The sequence below is a fragment of the Medicago sativa genome, chromosome 5 (assembly GCF_051527215.1).
Source record: "Medicago sativa cultivar Bolivia chromosome 5, Bolivia_mono, whole genome shotgun sequence".
In the NCBI taxonomy this organism is placed as follows: Eukaryota; Viridiplantae; Streptophyta; class Magnoliopsida; order Fabales; family Fabaceae; genus Medicago; species Medicago sativa.
Window position 1 is genome coordinate 13,523,493 of NC_140753.1, and position 21,156 is coordinate 13,544,648.

At 35.4% G+C, this 21,156-nt stretch overlaps 1 long non-coding RNA gene across 1 annotated transcript; it reads right to left on the reverse strand.

The window, feature by feature from the left end:
• Positions 1 to 2,433: 2,433 nt before the first annotated feature.
• Positions 2,434 to 21,067, reverse strand: LOC146920250 (uncharacterized). The gene is made up of 6 exons (XR_015011716.1): positions 20,818 to 21,067; positions 20,579 to 20,650; positions 19,014 to 19,077; positions 4,385 to 4,478; positions 4,146 to 4,217; positions 2,434 to 2,643 (listed from the first exon to the last, which is right to left on the reverse strand). It is a non-coding gene; the product is annotated as an uncharacterized LOC146920250 (long non-coding RNA).
• Positions 21,068 to 21,156: the final 89 nt, after the last annotated feature.

The following is a 21,156-nucleotide window of genomic DNA, read 5'->3' on the forward strand; positions in this document are numbered from 1 at the left end:
ATGTGGTGCCTGCATGATTTCCCTTTAAATATGATAAGCTTGTTACATGTTTTTCCAACATTATGAATATGTGAATGATATTGCATGTGTTATTCTGCAAGATGCTTATGATATTAAAATGAGTTTGAGGTGCATGATGAATATAGCTGGCATGTCTTTCTAGTGTTGGCAATCAGAAAACCTCATTAGTCATCAATTAATTTGCCTCCTCTTCTGCCACATTACTCTCATCATTTCAATTATAAATATTGGTGCTGCATATTTCTCTGAGATTTGTGCTGTAGATTGTCTCATAATGATGGAGCTGCTGGCCACAGCATCTGTTATTTTAACAAGGTTGGCTTCCAACTTCTAGGTCTTAAATTATTGAAAAGTGTATAACAATTGAAGTGACATGTAATTTATTACAAATCAGAAAACAAAGTGATGAGCAATAGAAGTGTATAACAATTGAACGTGTGTGTGCACGAGTGGAATTTTTCTGTGTACATTGTTTTTATTGACAATTGAACTTGCTTGTGTGCTATTCATGTTTCCTTTTTAAATTTTTTTAAACCTTTTTATGTCTTTTTCTTTGTAAATGACAGAAATGGAGATACTCATTGTAAATAAAAGAAATGGAGATATTCATAAATGAAGAGGATTCTAACCTTGCTTTCGCTAGGATCATAACTTGATTCAATTATTTAATTTATATCATATGTTGTTGGGATAAGCTTGTGATTTGTGATCAAAATTCAGGTGAAACATGAGAACAAAGGTGAAAAAAGAAGAAAGAAAACTGAGATTAAAGAGACAAAAAAGAGGAAAGTGAATCTTGATTCGTAAAATGTTTATTCAACCTGAGTAACTAAGTGATTATCAAATAGACAAATTAACTAGATTGAGACCCGCGTGTTGCACAGGTTGAGTAATTTATTTTATTAGATTTGAAAATGAGATAGTAGGTGCTTGGATTAGGATTTTAAAAGACTATTTTAATAAAAAAAGTCTTTAAGATTTTAAAAGACTGTGTGAGATTGTATTGATTCTATGAGATTTTAAAAGACTTTTTATGTAAAAGACTTTATACACTCAAGATTTTAATGGATTTATCACACCGACTTTTAAGGATTTCAAAGGATTTTATGGGATTTTAAAATTTTAAAGGATTCAATGAATTTTAGGGGAAAAAAGAACAAACTTACAAGTGTGAATGATAAAAATAATGAACAAATAAATTCTAGCGTTTGAATAAAGAAAAATAAAACCAATAAAAAATTCTTTTACTATTGATTTTAAAATTTTAAGGATTTTATGGATTTTATAAGATTTTAAGGGACTAAAAAACACTCTTAACACATTATTCTCCATACACATTTTTTATTTGTTAAAAATGTTATTCCCACAAAATTCAATTGTACATATTTAAAATTATGACAGCCCTTACAAATCTTTCAAAAAAAAAATATTGTGTCAGCCCTCATTTTGTGTTTGAAATTAGAGAAGTCGTTTGAGTTTTTCTAAGAGAGGTGAGAGAGAGAGAGAAGAGAGGAGAGAGGGAGGGAGGGAGGGAGAGAGAGAGAGAGAATGGAGAGATAGAGAGACGAAGAGAGAAAGGAGAGAGGGGGGAGGGGAGAGAGAGAGAGAAGGGAGAAGAAATAGATAGTAACTTTTAAATGAAAAACAATCCCAAGTAATCTCATATTTTCATGAAAGACTTTTTCTTGTTAAAATTACACTACAAAATCCCACAAAATCCATCAAAATCCAATTTATTAAACAATCCTTCGAAATTTGAATGATTTTGAATACCATGAGACTTTTTTTAAGTGATGAAAAGTCTTGATTGAATACCTCAAGACTTTTTTAAAATGACAAAGAGTCTTAATTGAATACCACAAGACTTTTTTTAAGTTGCAAAAAGTCTTGATTGAATACCACAAGACTTTTTCATAATTAAAAAGTCTTTTAAAATCCCATAGAATCCTAATCCAATACATCCAGTGTCTGTTTAGAACAACTTTTGCAAGCAAAATTCTCGTGTCCGTATGTGTTTTCTACCGTGAAATCAAAAGCTCCAATACGCTTCTTTGTTATCGTGGTTTTTCATTGCAATTTCGTAGATAATGAACGCAGATCAAAACGTTCACTTTAGTGTAACAGTTGTTTGAGAATCTAAGTATATAAAAAATATATATGTTATGGTAATCCTATTTAAAATTGTAAAGTTTGAGGAGTACTTGTTTATTTGAAAAGAAATTTGTACTAACTGTCACGACCCAAAATTCAATATCGTGACCGGCGCACGAACTAGAGCATCCTAGTCCGGCAAGCCTATTGACGACACTTGACAAACTATGATTTAAACAATTTTCAAATTTACTTTTACTTAAAATGACATCCACTGAAATTTCGACAGAGTATTATCTGTATTTTGAATACTTTCCAAGATATGAATCCTGTCTATATACTTGTATTATCAGCAGAATCTCAAAGTGACATAACTAGATGTTTGTACAACTCAAAACAAAACATTTCTAGACTACCAATAGCTGCAGATACATCGACCATTCAGTTTATACATAGAGGAGACCTACCAAAAGAATGACATTGATAGATCTTTAACTCTGCTACAAGCTTTCTACGCCCTTGACTTTGAATCTGAAAAAAAATGTAAGAAGAAGGGGTAAGTCACAAAGACTTAGTGAGAGACAACAACCACCACCACCACCTAGAAGGGAAACACACAAGGGCACGATTATTTACTTTCTCAAATCTAATGTCAATTTACAAAAATAGTAATTGTATAAAATTCTATTGATCCGCATTAGACGCATGATAATTTTTACAAATGTATAAATATTTCCAATCAAATAAAAATCAAAGAAAATCCCATATTTTAAAGAGGTGAAAAATAGGTTACAAGCCTTTATAAATACACCGATGAAAATCATAGTAAAAGCCTTTACAGAAAATATAGAAAACTCCATTAATGAAAATGATCAAAATAATCAACTTCAAATAAAATATAAAATCACATTCAATTTGATTTCACCAAAATAATCAACTTTAAAGAAAAGTACATAAATCCAACTTTAGTGAAAATAATCAAATGGATGAATCGAGAACTAGCTCCATCTCGTTGATAGCCCTCTCCTCCTAATGGTGGCCTTTCCATAGGGGCGGCTCCATCTAACGGATAGCTCTTTTCTCTCGACTCAAAACAAAAATGTTTTTTAAAGTATAGTAAATTCAATTTAGTGAAAATAATCAAAATGGGTGAATCGAGAACTAGCTCCATCTCGTTGATAGCCCTCTCCTCCTAATGGTGGCCTTTTCCATAGGGGCGGCTCCATCTAACGGATAGCTCTTTTCTCTCGACTCAAAACAAAGTATAAAACATTTTCAATTAGGGAGTTAACCTCTCATTGATAGCCCTCTCCTCCTAATGTCGGCCTTTCCATTGGGGCGGCTCCATCTAATGGAGTAACTACCTAATTGAAATAACATACTAGGTGCACCTAGGTCGTCGCAATGATAATCGTTTTTCTCAAAACAAAATTCTCAAAATGTCACTAAAACCATGTTTCACAGCATATTGAAACTTATGTCGACAAAATGTGTACCATCAAAACTCAATCGAATATCTATTACTTATAATCATAAGTAAAACCAAATTCAATCCAAATCAAGTACATGTTAGTAACAAAATCTTCGAAAAACACGATTGTCAAAACCATTCTTTACAACGTATGAAAACTAGTGCCGAGATACATGAAATCAAATTTCAATTCTTAAATCCCCTACTTTATAAATCATAGGTCAATCCAAAACCCAAATCCAAATGGAATGTATAATGAATAGTATCGAAATAAATTTCAAAATGAAAACATATTTCTCAAAAACAATTCTTGTCAACATCTCAAAACATATGTCGTAGTGTATGCAACCAAATCCCGACTTCAAATTATTTTCTCAATAAATCATAGATAAATTCAAATAGAGACCATATTAATATTCATGACCTTAAACATAATTTCAACAACAAGAAAAAATGTTTAAAGAGTGCGTTCCCCATTTTTTATAAACACTTTAACTTATAAAATAACCAAAATATCAATAATAACGATAATTAAAATAAGTGATAATCGTCATCAACTCACAACTATGACGAATCAACTCCGTTTGCTCTCTAGCCACTCCTGAAGAAGTATGTGAAGCGTCCGGCGTCATATCTGAGCATCCATAATATTTTCTCATGAATTAGTAACTCATTTTACTACTACTTTAACTATAGTTAACCATAAAATCCCCATATCATCTACTCTAATATCAAAAATTAATTTCTAACAATAATCATGCCTAAATATGTACTAATTGAGTTGTAAATTGATAAATATACCTCCAAGAAGTCTCAATGAGCAACTTTCACAACATGGGTATTCCTCTTCTTTCCCAAAGCACAAACTCTAACCCCAAAATTCCACCAAATAGCACTTGCAGAATTAGGAACAAGCTTTGTTTAGACTATAATCTTACTAATGGGTGTTAATTGTAGCTTAAATTTGATGTTTGAATAGAATGAAAACAAAAAGAAATGTTGCCGTGTGATGAACAGAGGAACGAAGGGAAAGGATAAAAGAAACAAAGGGAATTGTTTAGTAGCTTCTAGACCTCACTTTTATCTTTACTACTAAACATTAGTATTTATTTAAATATTATTATTATCAATTGTAGTTTAGTGTTATTTATTTTATTCTATTTTTTTTTTCAATTACTAAAACGGTGTGTTTCATTCTTCCCCCCTTAAAAAAAATTCGCCCTCGAATTTTAACTACTAGCCTTGATTTTCGAATAAGTATGAATACTTTTTGCACGCATTATATCTTCGGGTTCCCACGTGGTTTCTTCACCAGATGGTTCTAGCCACAGAATCTTTTCCAGAACAGTGTTCTTTGAACATAAAGGTTTCATTTTCTTATCTATTATAGTTGTCGAATGACCGATGTAGGACAAACTCTCGTTTAACTTCACATATTCATGATTAATAACACGAGAACAATCATAAAGGTACTTCCGAAACATAGCTATTTGAAAGACCACATGAATTATCCAATGGAAGTGCCAAACGATAAGCTACATGTCCGACTCTCCAAAATCTTAAACATTCCAATGCACCTTGGACTTGTATTGCCATATACTTCACTACAAAACTCCTTTCACTAGTGATACTCGTAAGATAAATGTTCTCCAACTGTGAACTCTAAAAGGCAACTCCTCTTATCAACATAAGTCCTTTACCTACTCTAAGATATTACTTACTGAGCTTGGATCAATTCTTTCTTTACTATTGGAATAAACATATTCATCAATGAACCATATCACAAATGGATGTAAGAATGGTTTAAAACCCAACTCATCAAATCCATAAAAAGATGTTGAAGTATAAGTAAACCCAAAAGGAATAACCAAAATTTCATAATGGTCGTAGCATGCGTAAAGAGTTGTCATTGGCATAAGATCCCTCTTAATTTTCAACTGGTGGCACCTAGACAGCAAGTCAATCTAGGAAAAACTCAGAGGTCCTTGCAATCGGTCAAACAACTCGTCAATGCAAGGTAAATAACATTTATTTCTAACTATCACTTTATTCACTTGTTTGTAAACTACACATATTCACATGTATCTATCTTTCTTCCTTACAAACAATATCAGGGCTCCCTACGGAAAAAAAAATTATTTGAGCGAATAAATCTTATTGAGAAAATCATGTAGCTTCTCCCTTAACACCTAAAGTTTTGCTAACTATTTGATCAAGAGGTATGGAAGTCATTGAGTGTTGGGAACCAAGTCTATAGATTGTTGGAACAAAATGTGTTTAACAATGAACCTTAAAGAGTTTTGATGATAACAAGGTATTAAAAATTGTAAATTGGACTAGCTAATATTTGTTCAAGTGTACAGGACCATAATTATAAAGTTACATCATCATTGGTTCTGAATGAGCAAATAAAGAGCAAAGGAAACAACAAAAATTTGAAGCTTGGACGCTCCTGAAGGCAACTTGTTACTGAAGAGAAAAAGCGCTCCTGAAGTTAAGTCGCTTCTGAAGTAAGGATAGTGCTCCTGAAGACAAGAAGTCCAGAAGTCATATCATCAGAAGCTGCATCATCAGAAGCTGCAGAAGTCACATCATCAGAAGCTGCCTCATCAGAAGCTATTTCACCAGAAGCTGAATCTCAACTGGATTTGCAAAAGATTCAAGAATTGAAGAATTATCAATGCAAAAGCTGTCTATTGGATTCGAAAACACAAACAAAGGATTAGTGGAATTTTGCAACGGTCATTTCAAAGGTGTTTGAAGGCTTGTGCTTGCAATTTGGACGAAAGCGTTGACATTGTACTTTGTACGAATTGTACAACCACGTTCTCCACTACTCTGTTTTGTGTCCACGCTACAAGACAAGAAAACAGCTCCAGAATACGGTTACGCCTGCATAGATGTTCCTTTGGATAAGGAATGGATTTCAAATTTGTTCTTCATAGGACAACAACCAAATCAGGCAAAAGATCATTGGTGAAAGATCAAGCTTCAACAACGACTCTTTGGTGTGCTGGCAATTTCACAACGTCTCTTTCACACCTCTATATAAAGGAGTGAAGACCTAGAGATTTGGTAATGCATGAACGCTGAACGAAAGACTCATAACATTTTTACAAGTACCAAACCTCTGCTGAAATTGTTCTGCATTCACTTAGAATTTCTTTGTCTTATAGTCATATCTTAGAAATTCTTAAGTCCATTGAGTCTGTATCTGATTTGTATTGTGAGCACCTCTGATTGTATATCAAGTGTTCAACCTTAAACAATTTTCTGTGTAATTTTGTTTAGTTAGGAAGTCTCTTGCCTGTGTGCTTGAGCAAAGGAAGTCTCTTGCTTGTGTGCTTGAGCAAAGGAAGTCTCTTGCTTGTGTGCTTGAGCAATTGTAATCAGATATTACTCTTAGTGAAATCTCCTTGGAAGTGCAAGGGGGACTGGACTACTTCCGGATTGTGGAAGGAACCAGTATAATTGCTTTGTGTCGTTCTTCTTCTCTCTCTCTGTTTTTTCCGCTGCATTTAGATTCTGATCATCACTTCAGAAGCTGTCTCACTTAGCTTCTGATCAGTGTATTCAGTTGTTTAGGAGAAACGAAGAATTTTTCAAAACACAATTCAACCCCCCCCCCCCTTCTTGTGTTTTTCTCACCTTCAATTGGTATCAGAGCCTTGGTCTGTTGTGTAACACTTAACCGTGCAACAGTCAAAGATCTGAGAAAAACATGACTACTCCTCCTCCTAATGGTTCTGGTTCTAGTGATACTAGCTATAAAAATGTCTCACATGATTATAGTGATAGTAAGAAAACCAGTGTTGGAAAAGTTCCAAAGTTCAATGGAGATGCTGAAGAGTTCTCTTGGTGGAAGACCAATTTTTACAGTTACATCATGAGCCTAGATGAAGAATTATGGGATATTCTGGAAGATGGTGTTGGTGATTTAGTCCTTGATGAAGAAGGAGCTGCTGTGGATAGAAAGAAACATACTCCAGAACTGAGGAAACTCTACAAGAAGCATCATATTATCAGAGGAGCTCTTGTCACTGCCATACCCAAAGCGGAGTACATGAAAATGAGTGACAAATCCACTGCTAAAGCTATGTTTGCTTCTCTCTGTTCAAATTATGAAGGGAGCAAGAAGGTCAAAGAAGCAAAGGCTCTTCTGCTTGTACATCAGTATGAGTTATTCAAGATGAAGGATGATGAAACTATTGAGGATTTAAAAGAAAAATATGCTGATTTGGTACAACAGCAAAAATCAACTCTATTGGATCTGAAAGCTTCTGAACAAGGACTTAGGGGTTTTGACTTCAAGTGTAAAACATATGAAGATCAGCTCAGGTTCTTATGTCAGAAGCTACAAGAAAAGTGTAATGAAAAACCTTTAAGTAATCATGAAATTGCTCTTGAAGATTTCATTATATCTGGCATTGACAGAAGCAGAGTAGCTTCTATGATTTATAGCATTTACAAGAACAATGGCAGAGGAATTGGTTTTCCAGAGGTGAAACTTGAGAAAACCAATCTAAAGTCTTGTTGTGAATGCATCAAGGAAGGTCTGAAAACATTCTTTGTACCAGAAGGGGCTGAGTTGGAAACTGTTGTTCAATCAGAACCTGAAGCTTCTAGTTCTAAGGCTAAGGTTATTTCAAAGCCAAAGAACTCTAAGTCAAAGGCTATGGTCAAATCTGATTCCAAGACTTCAAAGGTTAGGATCCTCAAAAGATCAGAACCTATTCCTCAGAGTCTGGTGAAACCAAAATCTGGGGTTCTGAAGTCTAAGTTTCAGAAGAAGACAGTTACTGCTTCTGAAGTACCAAAACCTAAGGTGATGGTTAATCAGAAGCAACCCAACTCACAGCACAAGGTACAAGAAGTGAAAAGTAAAGCCTTAAGTACTAACCTTCCAGGACCATAGAACAATGGGTACCTAAAACTAAAAATGTCAATGATGCAGGTATGTCTAAGAGCAGTGCCAAAGCAAAGATCATGGTACCTAGACAGCGGTTGCTCAAGGCACATGACAGGAGACAAGTCCATGTTCCTCAGCCTAACAATGAAAGAGGGAGGAAATGTGAAATTTGGAGGCAACCAGTCAGGCAAGATCATAGGTACAGGAACTATTGGTAATTCCTCTACCTCAATTAATAATGTATGGTTGGTAGATGGTCTTGATCATAACCTTTTGAGCATTAGTCAATTTTGTGATAATGGTTATGATGTGCTTTTTGAAAAAACCCAACTGTACAGTAATCAACAAGGAAGACAAATCCATTGTGTTCAAGGGAAAGAGAGTTGACAATGTCTATAAAATCAATTTTTCTGAACTGGCTGATCAGAAGGTGATTTGCCTACTGTCAGTGAATGATAAGAAATGGATGTGGCACAGAAGGTTGGGACATGCTAACTGGAGGTTAATCTCTAAGCTTAGTAAGTTACAACTTGTGAAAGGGCTACCAGACATTGACTATCATTCAGATGCACTCTGTGGTGCATGTCAGAGAGGGAAAATTGTGAAATCATCTTTTAAAACCAAAGACATTGTTTCAACCTCAAGACCTTTAGAATTACTCCATATTGATTTATTTGGACCAGTGAGTACTGCATCCTTATATGGAAGTAGATATGGATTAGTCATTGTTGATGATTACAGCAGATGGACTTGGGTGAAATTCATAAAGAGTAAAGATGTTGCGTGTGATGTATTCAGTAGCTTCTGCACTCAAATTCAATCTGAAAAAGAATCAAAAATTTTGAAAATCAGAAGTGATCATGGTGGAGAATTTGAAAATGAGCCATTTGAAGCTTTTTGTGAAAAACATGGAATTTTCCATGAATTCTCTTCTCCTAGAACACCACAACAAAATGGGGTTGTAGAGAGAAAGAATAGAACTTTACAAGAAATGGCCAGAACCATGATTCATGAAAACAATTTACCAAAACATTTTTGGGCAGAAGCAGTGAATACAGCATGCTATGTTCAAAACAGGATCTATATTAGACCTATTTTGGAGAAAACAGCATATGAACTCTTTAAAGGAAGAAAACCCAATATCTCTTACTTTCATCAATTTGGATGTACATGTTACATTCTGAACAACAAGCTCTACCTAAAGAAATTTGATGCCAAGGCCCAAAGAGGAATCTTTTTAGGTTACTCTGAAAGGTTAAAGGCATACAGAGTGTATAATTCAGAAACACTTTGTGTTGAAGAATCTATGCACGTTAAATTTGATGACAAGGAGCTTGAAGTTAAAACTTCAAAGCAAGGTGAAAGTTCTGCAGAGATACAGGTTCCTGAAGCTACTCCAGAACCTGATCAGATAGCTGAATCTGAAGATAGTCCAGAAGCTGAACCCACATCAGAAGCGCAAGATGAAACAGCTTCTGATGAAGCACAAGATGGCTCACATCAAGAAGATCCTCCCAGAAACACTTTCAAACACAAGTCTTCACATCTTGAGGAGCTAATCATTGGAAACAAAGATAGTCCAAGAAGAACAAGATCACATTTCAGACAAGAAGAGTCAATGATTGGACTAATCTCAATGATTGAACCTACAATAGTTGATGAAGCACTTTCAGATGATGGATGGATCCTAGCTATGCAAGAAGAGTTGAATCAATTTCAAAGAAATGATGTGTGGGATCTGGTACCCAAACCTCAGCACAAGAACATTATTGGAACAAAATGGGTATTCTAAAACAAGCTGAATGAGCAAGGTGAAGTAACAAGAAACAAAGCCAGGCTTGTTGCACAAGGGTATTGTCAACAAGAAGGCATTGATTACACTGAAACGTTTGCTCCAGTTGCAAGATTGGAAGCAATCAGGTTACTTCTTTCCTATGCAGTTAATCATGGCATAATATTATATCAAATGGATGTCAAGAGTGCATTTCTAAATGGTGTCATAGAAGAAGAAGTGTATGTCAAACAACCTCCTGGATTTGAGGATATTAAATATCCTGACCATGTTTTTAAACTGAAGAAATCACTATATGGCTTGAAACAAGCTCCCAGAGCTTGGTATGATAGACTAAGTAATTTCTTAATCAAAAATGATTTTAAAAGAGGACAGGTTGATACTACACTCTTCAGAAGGACCCTTGAGAAAGATATTCTTGTTGTGCAAATATATGTTGATGATATAATATTTGGTTCTACTAATGCATCTCTTTGCAAGGAATTTTCTGAGTTAATGCAGGATGAATTTGAAATGAGCATGATGGGAGAGCTGAAGTTCTTCCTGGGCATTCAAATCAATCAATGCAAAGATGGAGTCTATGTTCATCAATCAAAGTATACAAAGGAGCTGCTGAAGAAGTTCAAACTTGAAGATTGTAAAGTGATGAACACTCCAATGCACCCTATGTGCAACTTAAGCAAAGAAGATGAAGGAGCTAAAGTAGATCAGAAGCTGTATAGAGGTATGATTGGTTCTTTGTTATACCTCACTGCATCTAGGCCAGATATTTTATTCAGTGTATGCTTGTGTGCAAGATTCCAATCAGATCCTAGAGAATCTCATATGACTGCTGTCAAGAGAATCTTCAGGTATTTGAAGGGAACAACTAATCTTGGACTCCTTTATAGGAAATCCTTAGATTATAAGCTAATTGGATTCTGTGATGCTGATTATGCTGGTGATAGGATTGAAAGAAAGTCAACCAGTGGCAACTGTCAATTTCTGGGTGATAATCTTATATCATGGGCTAGCAAAAGACAACCAACTATTGCTATGTCTACAGCAGAAGCAGAATACATTTCAGCTGCAAGTTGTTGTACACAACTACTTTGGATGAAACATCAGTTGGAAGATTATCAGATAACTGCTAACAGTATTCCCATTTATTGTGATAATACTGCTGCTATTTGTTTGTCTAAAAATCCAATTTTGCATTCAAGAGCTAAGCACATTGAAATCAAACACCATTTTATCAGAGATTATGTTCAAAAAGGAATTTTAGATATACAATTCATTGATACTGAAAATCAATGGGCTGATATATTTACTAAGCCTTTAACTGTTGAAAGATTTGATTTTATAAAGAAAAATTTGAACATGCACTTTGTATCTGATTAAATGCTTGCTTGCTCCTGAATAGGGTTTTAGGTTCTGAAGTTAGTTCAGAAGCGGTAGTCCATCAGAAGCTCTTTATTGAGGTTCTGAGGAAAACTCGCTTCTGATGATGACGTCAGCATCTGAAGTCCAGAAGCTGGATTTGTTGCTTCTGAATAGTTGAATTAGTGGAAACGTTGGAAGTTACCTTTTAAAAAGTAACTTCTGGCCCACTAACTTGGTAGTTACTCTGTGAACTTCTTACGTGGCCTGTATGTGTTGGTGTATAACTAAAAGGGCAATGATGATTTAATAGCTTTGAAAGTATTTTTCACGCGCCCCCAATTTTGTCATTAATGTTATGTTTGTTTGTCTCTTTTGAATTGCAATCGTTTTACTTTTAACCCTTTGACAATTCACACACTACTCACTCACAACAAACACATTTGCTCTCAAACCTTTTGCGAAGTAAGCGCATTCTCTCAACCTTAGAACCCTAAAATCTTCATCTTCTTCAAATCTTCGTCAATCATCAAATGGCATCATCAAGTTCGCAACGAGAAGATTCAGTATCTACGTCACGAATGGTACCTGAATATGACTACAGAGGAAGAAGCATGAAACTGGAAGAATGGGATTTACAAGTTCAGATAGAGAATCCAGTGGATTTTGATTCTCTGGATTTTCATAAGTGTTGGATCAGAAGCTACTTTGAAGAGCAAGGACTCATGCATTACTTCAAAATGTTGAATGGACCAACATATGAAGCTCTGGTTAGACACTTCTGGGTAAGAGCAAAATTTTACAACAGAGCAGCATCCCTAGCTGAGGAAAGTCAGATGGTGTTAATGTATCCTTAATTAGAAGGGAAAACAAGAGAAGAAATGGGTCTTGCGCCGTTTGTTGAGGATGAAATAAGATCAAGTATTTGCGGTATTCCAGTAAGAATTACTCAATGGCAGATAGAAGCTGTTCTTAAGGTTGAAGCGTCTGGTTATTACTCTGGAATTGATCTTTCAAGTGCTGCTGAACAACGCATTTGGAAAGAAAAAGCTAACTTGGTTATATACAATTCTGAAAAGGAGAAGAAATATGCTGAATTAAACATGGAAACCAAGATGCTTCTGAAGATTCAGAATGAAGATTTGTTTCCATGTGGTGATAATGAGAAACCAAATTTGGCTCAGAAGGTCTTTCTCCAGCACCTCATCAAGAAGGAAAAGGTGAATGTGCCCAAATACATGTTCAAGTACTTGGTAGAGTGTCTGAAACAGAGTCAGCTGCAGGATAAACCAAGGCCCTGGGTTCCTTATGGAAGACTCTTATCAGAGATATTCTATCAAGGAGGTGTCTTGGACAGTTTAAGCAGAGCTCAAGGCTACACAGATCAGATGCTGGATACAAAAACTGGAGCATTCATAAATGCTCAAACTCTCAAGAATATGAAGCTGATCAGCAAGGTCTCCAAACTTAAGACTGATCTAAGTGAATCCCATGTCATGACTGATCTTATGAGGGATTTTCCACCCATCTGCAAACAGGATCCTATTGAAGTACAGATGAGGTACATCAAGGAACATTATGTGGCAACTAAAGAGGTCATCAGGTTGGATGAGGTACCTGAGGAAATGTATGGTGGTACTGTGCCTCTGGCAAAAAGCAGAAGTGTTAAGAGGAAAATGACCAAAGAAGAATATCTGAAGGTTGAAGAATCTGCTAAGAAGGCAAGACCTGCTTCTGTCAAGCTTAAGACTGGTGGTTCTGCAATACCATCAATTGAAGAGGTAGCTGAAGACAACAACTCTTGTGCAGTCCTAGGTTCTGGTATTGCCCCTATACAACCAGCTATACCAAAGAGGAAGAGGAAGCAGGCTTTGAGGAGGACCAAGGATTTTCCTCATATCACTTTTACAGCTCAAGCTGTTTCTGATTTGGAATTAAAGGAGTTAAAAGGGAAGAAGGCAGCAGCTGAAAAAGTCTTGGAAATTGCTGTTGAGATACAAGAGTCAGTAGTTTCAGAAGCCAAGCAACTGTTGCTGATGACCAGTGAGTCTGCTAAAGAGGATTCTGATCCTGAACCAGAGAAGGTAATTAATATATCATCAGATTCCGCATCCACACCATTATCAGATTCTGATGATTCTGAGGATGATATACCCTTAGCTCAACTTTTTCAAAAACCATTAAAAAGCCAGTCAACATCAACCAAAACCAACAAAAAGCCCTCTCTGTCAACTACTTATGAACCAGTTGGTCACATAATTAATGAGAAGTTGGCTAAACTGGCTGAGCAGAGAGAAAGAGTCATTGATACTATCTTTCTCCTTAACCCTCAACCCCTTAACATTCAACCTCTCAACATGATTCCTCCAGAAAATGTTGAGTTTAACTCAGAAAAAGCCTCTGAAACAACTCCAGAAGCAGCTGCTTCTGAAAATGTTGTTTCAGAAAACCCCCATCAACACACACCTGAACCACATAAACCCACAACACCCCCACAATCACCAATAGCTACCATTGACCCCCAACTCAACACTCAAACATCAACTTCACCACAACAACCACCAACTGAAATTGAACACTCCCCAGAACCAACTCCTATGGATGTTGACATCTCTCAAGTCAATGTTCAAGCCTCAACCTCTACCACACACATTGCTTCTGACCAGCCTTCATCTTCAAACATACAAACACACTTTACCATTCCAGTTCCTAACCCTGTTCAAGATTTGGAAATCAGTGATCTTGAAACCCTTGAACAACCACCCACAAACATCCTGGAATCTGGATATATTAATTCTGAGCTTCTGACAATCCTTAGTCAATTGCATAATCTGGTGGATCAAAGAAGGACAATTGATCTCACAAGTGCATATGAAGACTCCTGGGCATCTCTTCAGAACCGGGCAGCTGAGCTTATTGAAGATATCAAGGCTAAATGCATCAGAGTCAAGCAGGCTTCAGTCAGAAGGCTAATGGAGCATTTGAATCAGAGTCTCAGAGTAAGAAGTTCTACACTGCTCCTGGCAAACCAGCCTTTCTTCTTAGAAACGGATTACTTAACCAGAGAAGCAAGGTTGTGTAAGCTTCTGAAGAAACAGATGGCACAGCAGCTGCAAGAAGCTAGAGAAAGGGAACAAGCTCTTCTCCAGAGGCAACAACAGCTTGAAGAACTGTTGCAAAAGAAAATTGAAGAAATTGAGGAGATGAAGAAACAACAACAAACCAACCCTTAGTTGCACACCTTTGTGTTATTTTTGTTTGTTGTTTGTTTTCAAATTCTTAGTCCTTGCTTCTGAAACCATCTTGTTTTATTTTTATGCTTCTGAATGCTTACTGCTTCTGACTGCTTAGCTGCTTCTGATAATTGGATATTCATGTTCATATATTTTGGTCTGTTTTATTTAATTAATTTCTTGTATACTCTCTTTTGTTTGAGTTTTTCTCAAATCTTTTTGTCTTTTATGTTTTTTTATCTTTTTTTGATAATGACAAAAGGGGGAGTATATGTGACAAGTATTTAAAGGCTCTGAGCCCCATTAATGGCATTTGAAATTTTTGAAAAACTTCTATCATTTTTTTTACCTTATTGGTATAAGCTATGAACGAACGAAGAAGTATCAAAATTCAAGTAAAATTAATTGAACCATTCTTCTTATCTATAAGTTAATTCTTTCAGTGATTCATTTTTTTTAAAAGCTCTGATAATTTTTTTTGTGCAAAAAATGAATTTAATTAACCTGGAAAGAACTTAGGGGGAGCTTACAAACCTCACCTTAAAGACTATCAGACTCAGGGGGAGTTTGAGCTTACAAACCTCAGACTCTGAGCTTACAAACCTCAGAACCCCAAAGTCAACTTGTTAATTAGATTAACAACAATTGATCAATTTTAAATACTTTTGTTTGTCATCATCAAAAAGGGGGAGATTGTTGGAACAAAATGTGTTTAACAATGAACCTTAAAGAGTTTTGATGATAACAAGGTATTAAAAATTGTAAATTGGACTAGCTAATATTTGTTCAAGTGTACAGGACCATAATTATAAAGTTACATCATCATTGGTTCTGAATGAGCAAATAAAGAGCAAAGGAAACAACAAAAATTTGAAGCTTGGACGCTCCTGAAGGCAACTTGTTACTGAAGAGAAAAAGCGCTCCTGAAGTTAAGTCGCTTCTGAAGTAAGGATAGTGCTCCTGAAGACAAGAAGTCCAGAAGTCATATCATCAGAAGCTGCATCATCAGAAGCTGCAGAAGTCACATCATCAGAAGCTGCCTCATCAGAAGCTATTTCACCAGAAGCTGAATCTCAACTGGATTTGCAAAAGATTCAAGAATTGAAGAATTATCAATGCAAAAGCTGTCTATTGGATTCGAAAACACAAACAAAGGATTAGTGGAATTTTGCAACGGTCATTTCAAAGGTGTTTGAAGGCTTGTGCTTGCAATTTGGACGAAAGCGTTGACATTGTACTTTGTACGAATTGTACAACCACGTTCTCCACTACTCTGTTTTGTGTCCACGCTACAAGACAAGAAAACAGCTCCAGAATACGGTTACGCCTGCATAGATGTTCCTTTGGATAAGGAATGGATTTCAAATTTGTTCTTCATAGGACAACAACCAAATCAGGCAAAAGATCATTGGTGAAAGATCAAGCTTCAACAACGACTCTTTGGTGTGCTGGCAATTTCACAACGTCTCTTTCACACCTCTATATAAAGGAGTGAAGACCTAGAGATTTGGTAATGCATGAACGCTGAACGAAAGACTCATAACATTTTTACAAGTACCAAACCTCTGCTGAAATTGTTCTGCATTCACTTAGAATTTCTTTGTCTTATAGTCATATCTTAGAAATTCTTAAGTCCATTGAGTCTGTATCTGATTTGTATTGTGAGCACCTCTGATTGTATATCAAGTGTTCAACCTTAAACAATTTTCTGTGTAATTTTGTTTAGTTAGGAAGTCTCTTGCCTGTGTGCTTGAGCAAAGGAAGTCTCTTGCTTGTGTGCTTGAGCAAAGGAAGTCTCTTGCTTGTGTGCTTGAGCAATTGTAATCAGATATTACTCTTAGTGAAATCTCCTTGGAAGTGCAAGGGGGACTGGACTACTTCCGGATTGTGGAAGGAACCAGTATAATTGCTTTGTGTCGTTCTTCTGCTCTCTCTCTGTTTTTTCCGCTGCATTTAGATTCTGATCATCACTTCAGAAGCTGTCTCACTTAGCTTCTGATCAGTGTATTCAGTTGTTTAGGAGAAACGAAGAATTTTTCAAAACACAATTCAAACCCCCCCCCCCCCCCCCCCCCTCTTCTTGTGTTTTTCTCACCTTCATAGATAACTTAATTTTCTTATCAGAGACAATCTAAAAAAAAAAATCTTCTTCCAGAAAGATATTAGGAACTCACACACTTTTGAATAATTATTCTTCTTCATTACTCACTTGTATATCCATAATAAAAAGCAATTATTCTTGAGAACCTATTTCCAATAATATATTAGCTCTTAAACTTAAGGTGAAATTATATGCTACCCAACCAGGTTTTCCTCAAAAGTAGAAAAACGATTACCTAGTATCTCAACTCTCAGTGTCTTGTTATATCATATGAGGGTGACATAATGGTGGATAAACCAAATCACACTCAAAATCCTATAGATTTATACTAATGCGACTGGTGTTAATGAATGACTAGATAATAGCTGTGTCGTAGCTGCCAAAGGGCAATCCCTCCTAATATGACATACTTGACATTGAAATTACACTTTACCATAATTGAAACAAAATATCTCCACAGTCAAATCAACCACTATAGAATCAAAATTACTCTAAGGGAAAGCGAATGCACTGTGTTAAAAAGTTGTCGACTACAATCATTCTTCTCCGATATAGATATTTGTTGTCCCTAATGATCAAACATAACTTCATCACCACATTAAGAATAATTATTCAACTCGTTTCTTGCGAGAATCCTATTCACTAAATCCCTTAAGCTTTTGTTGCCTAATCTGATGTGTTGAGCTTTAAACCTCCGCAAAGTAGCACAATTAGATCTAACCACGAATCCAGTTAAACATTCCCTTAATTTTTTATAATGAACCACTTGAGACATATCTATTCTATGATAGAGTGAGTATCGTGCCTTAAAGCTCTATAAAATGGATTTCTAATACTCTGAATTGACATATCCTTCGTTTGTTCCGATCTTTCATACCCGTGAGTTAATTCATCTCAAATGCTTTCTAAAAGACAATGAGCCATAAAAATCTAGGGAACTCACCCCATGCCAACGTATGTCTTCCTATTTTGTTTTCCATGTATAAGTGTATCAAACCAATCATATACCACACCAGCCAACTTAATAAAGTATATTTCTACATCCTTCTATTTGAGTATTCTAATGCCCTTCATAAACTCTTTAGACCATTGATGAATTGTGGTGGATCTTACGCCCACTAGAATTAGAAAAAGTAAGGGTGATGGACGTGTAACCTGCTGCTCAAACTAATTAACTATTTGTTGACCATCAAAATTCATTTTTCATAAATTAAGAAGCTTCTTCCCAACAAAAATCCCAACAAGTTGTTGCAATAACAATTGCAAAGTTCGTCTTCCTCTAGTGACTACAACATTAGCTACTAATGTAACCAAGTCACGTTCGTCGACGTGAACATCGCGGCCTCCATTATCAACTTTAAATCGACCACAAGTACGACCTATACAACGACCTCTTTAACTAGTGTCTTAGGGTTAGACAGTCAACTCATAAGCAACTAATTTCCCTTCTAGTTAAGATCGAAGTGATGGGTGGAAAATTTAACAAATATAGGACAAGATGAACAAGTGAAACAAATCATGACAAACAGAGTGAAACAAATCAATGACCAAAAGAAATCCAAGGATTGCACAACAAGTGAGACTACCATAGAATGCTAATAGATTTTTGCAAATAAAAGGTGCCGCGGTTCACAATTTACTTGCAAGAATCTATTTTCGTTCTATGTCTGCAGCTATTAGGACCTACAACCGGGCTCTGATACCAACTTTGTCACGACCCAAAATTCAATATCGTGACCGGCGCACGAACTAGAGCATCCTAGTCCGGCAAGCCTATTGACGACACTTGACAAACTATGATTTAAACAATTTTCAAATTTACTTTTACTTAAAATGACATCCACTGAAATTTCGACAGAGTATTCTCTGTATTTTGAATACTTTCCAAGATATGAATCCTGTCTATATACTTGTATTATCAGCAGAATCTCAAAGTGACATAACTAGATGTTTGTACAACTCAAAACAAAACATTTCTAGACTACCAATAGCTGCAGATACATCGACCATTCAGTTTATACATAGAGGAGACCTACCAAAAGAATGACATTGATAGATCTTTAACTCTGCTACAAGCATTCTACGCCCTTGACTTTGAATCTGAAAAAAAATGTAAGAAGAAGGGGTAAGTCACAAAGACTTAGTGAGAGACAACAACCACCACCACCACCTAGAAGGGAAACACACAAGGGCACGATTATTTACTTTCTCAAATCTAATGTCAATTTACAAAAATAGTAATTGTATAAAATTCTATTGATCCGCATTAGACGCATGATAATTTTTACAAATGTATAAATATTTCCAATCAAATAAAAATCAAAGAAAATCCCATATTTTAAAGAGGTGAAAAATAGGTTACAAGCCTTTATAAATACACCGATGAAAATCATAGTAAAAGCCTTTACAGAAAATATAGAAAACTCCATTAATGAAAATGATCAAAATAATCAACTTCAAATAAAATATAAAATCACATTCAATTTGATTTCACCAAAATAATCAACTTTAAAGAAAGTACATAAATCCAACTTTAGTGAAAATAATCAAATGGATGAATCGAGAACTAGCTCCATCTCGTTGATAGCCCTCTCCTCCTAATGGTGGCCTTTCCATAGGGGCGGCTCCATCTAACGGATAGCTCTTTTCTCTCGACTCAAAACAAAAATGTTTTTTAAAGTATAGTAAATTCAATTTAGTGAAAATAATCAAAATGGGTGAATCGAGAACTAGCTCCATCTCGTTGATAGCCCTCTCCTCCTAATGGTGGCCTTTTCCATAGGGGCGGCTCCATCTAACGGATAGCTCTTTTCTCTCGACTCAAAACAAAGTATAAAACATTTTCAATTAGGGAGTTAACCTCTCATTGATAGCCCTCTCCTCCTAATGTCGGCCTTTCCATTGGGGCGGCTCCATCTAATGGAGTAACTACCTAATTGAAATAACATACTAGGTGCACCTAGGTCGTCGCAATGATAATCGTTTTTCTCAAAACAAAATTCTCAAAATGTCACTAAAACCATGTTTCACAGCATATTGAAACTTATGTCGACAAAATGTGTACCATCAAAACTCAATCGAATATCTATTACTTATAATCATAAGTAAAACCAAATTCAATCCAAATCAAGTACATGTTAGTAACAAAATCTTCGAAAAACACGATTGTCAAAACCATTCTTTACAACGTATGAAAACTAGTGCCGAGATACATGAAATCAAATTTCAATTCTTAAATCCCCTACTTTATAAATCATATGTCAATCCAAAACCCAAATCCAAATGGAATGTATAATGAATAGTATCGAAATAAATTTCAAAATGAAAACATATTTCTCAAAAACAATTCTTGTCAACATCTCAAAACATATGTCGTAGTGTATGCAACCAAATCCCGACTTCAAATTATTTTCTCAATAAATCATAGATAAATTCAAATAGAGACCATATTAATATTCATGACCTTAAACATAATTTCAACAACAAGAAAAAATGTTTAAAGTGTGTGTTCCCCATTTTTTATAAACACTTTAACTTATAAAATAACCAAAATATCAACAATAACAATAATTAAAATAAGTGATAATCGTCATCAACTCACAACTATGACGAATCAACTCCGTTTGCTCTCTAGCCACTCCTGAAGAAGTATGTGAAGCGTCCGGCGTCATATCTGAGCATCCATAATATTTTCTCATGAATTAGTAACTCATTTTACTACTACTTTAACTATAGTTAACCATAAAATCCCCATATCATCTACTCTAATATCAAAAATTAATTTCTAACAATAATCATGCCTAAATATGTACTAATTGAGTTGTAAATTGATAAATATACCTCCAAGAAGTCTCAATGAGCAACTTTCACAACATGGGTATTCCTCTTCTTTCCCAAAGCACAAACTCTAACCCCAAAATTCCACCAAATAGCACTTGCAGAATTAGGAACAAGCTTTGTTTAGACTATAATCTTACTAATGGGTGTTAATTGTAGCTTAAATTTGATGTTTGAATAGAATGAAAACAAAAAGAAATGTTGCCGTGTGATGAACAGAGGAACGAAGGGAAAGGATGAAAGAAACAAAGGGAATTGTTTAGTAGCTTCTAGACCTCACTTTTATCTTTACTACTAAACATTAGTATTTATTTAAATATTATTATTATCAATTGTAGTTTA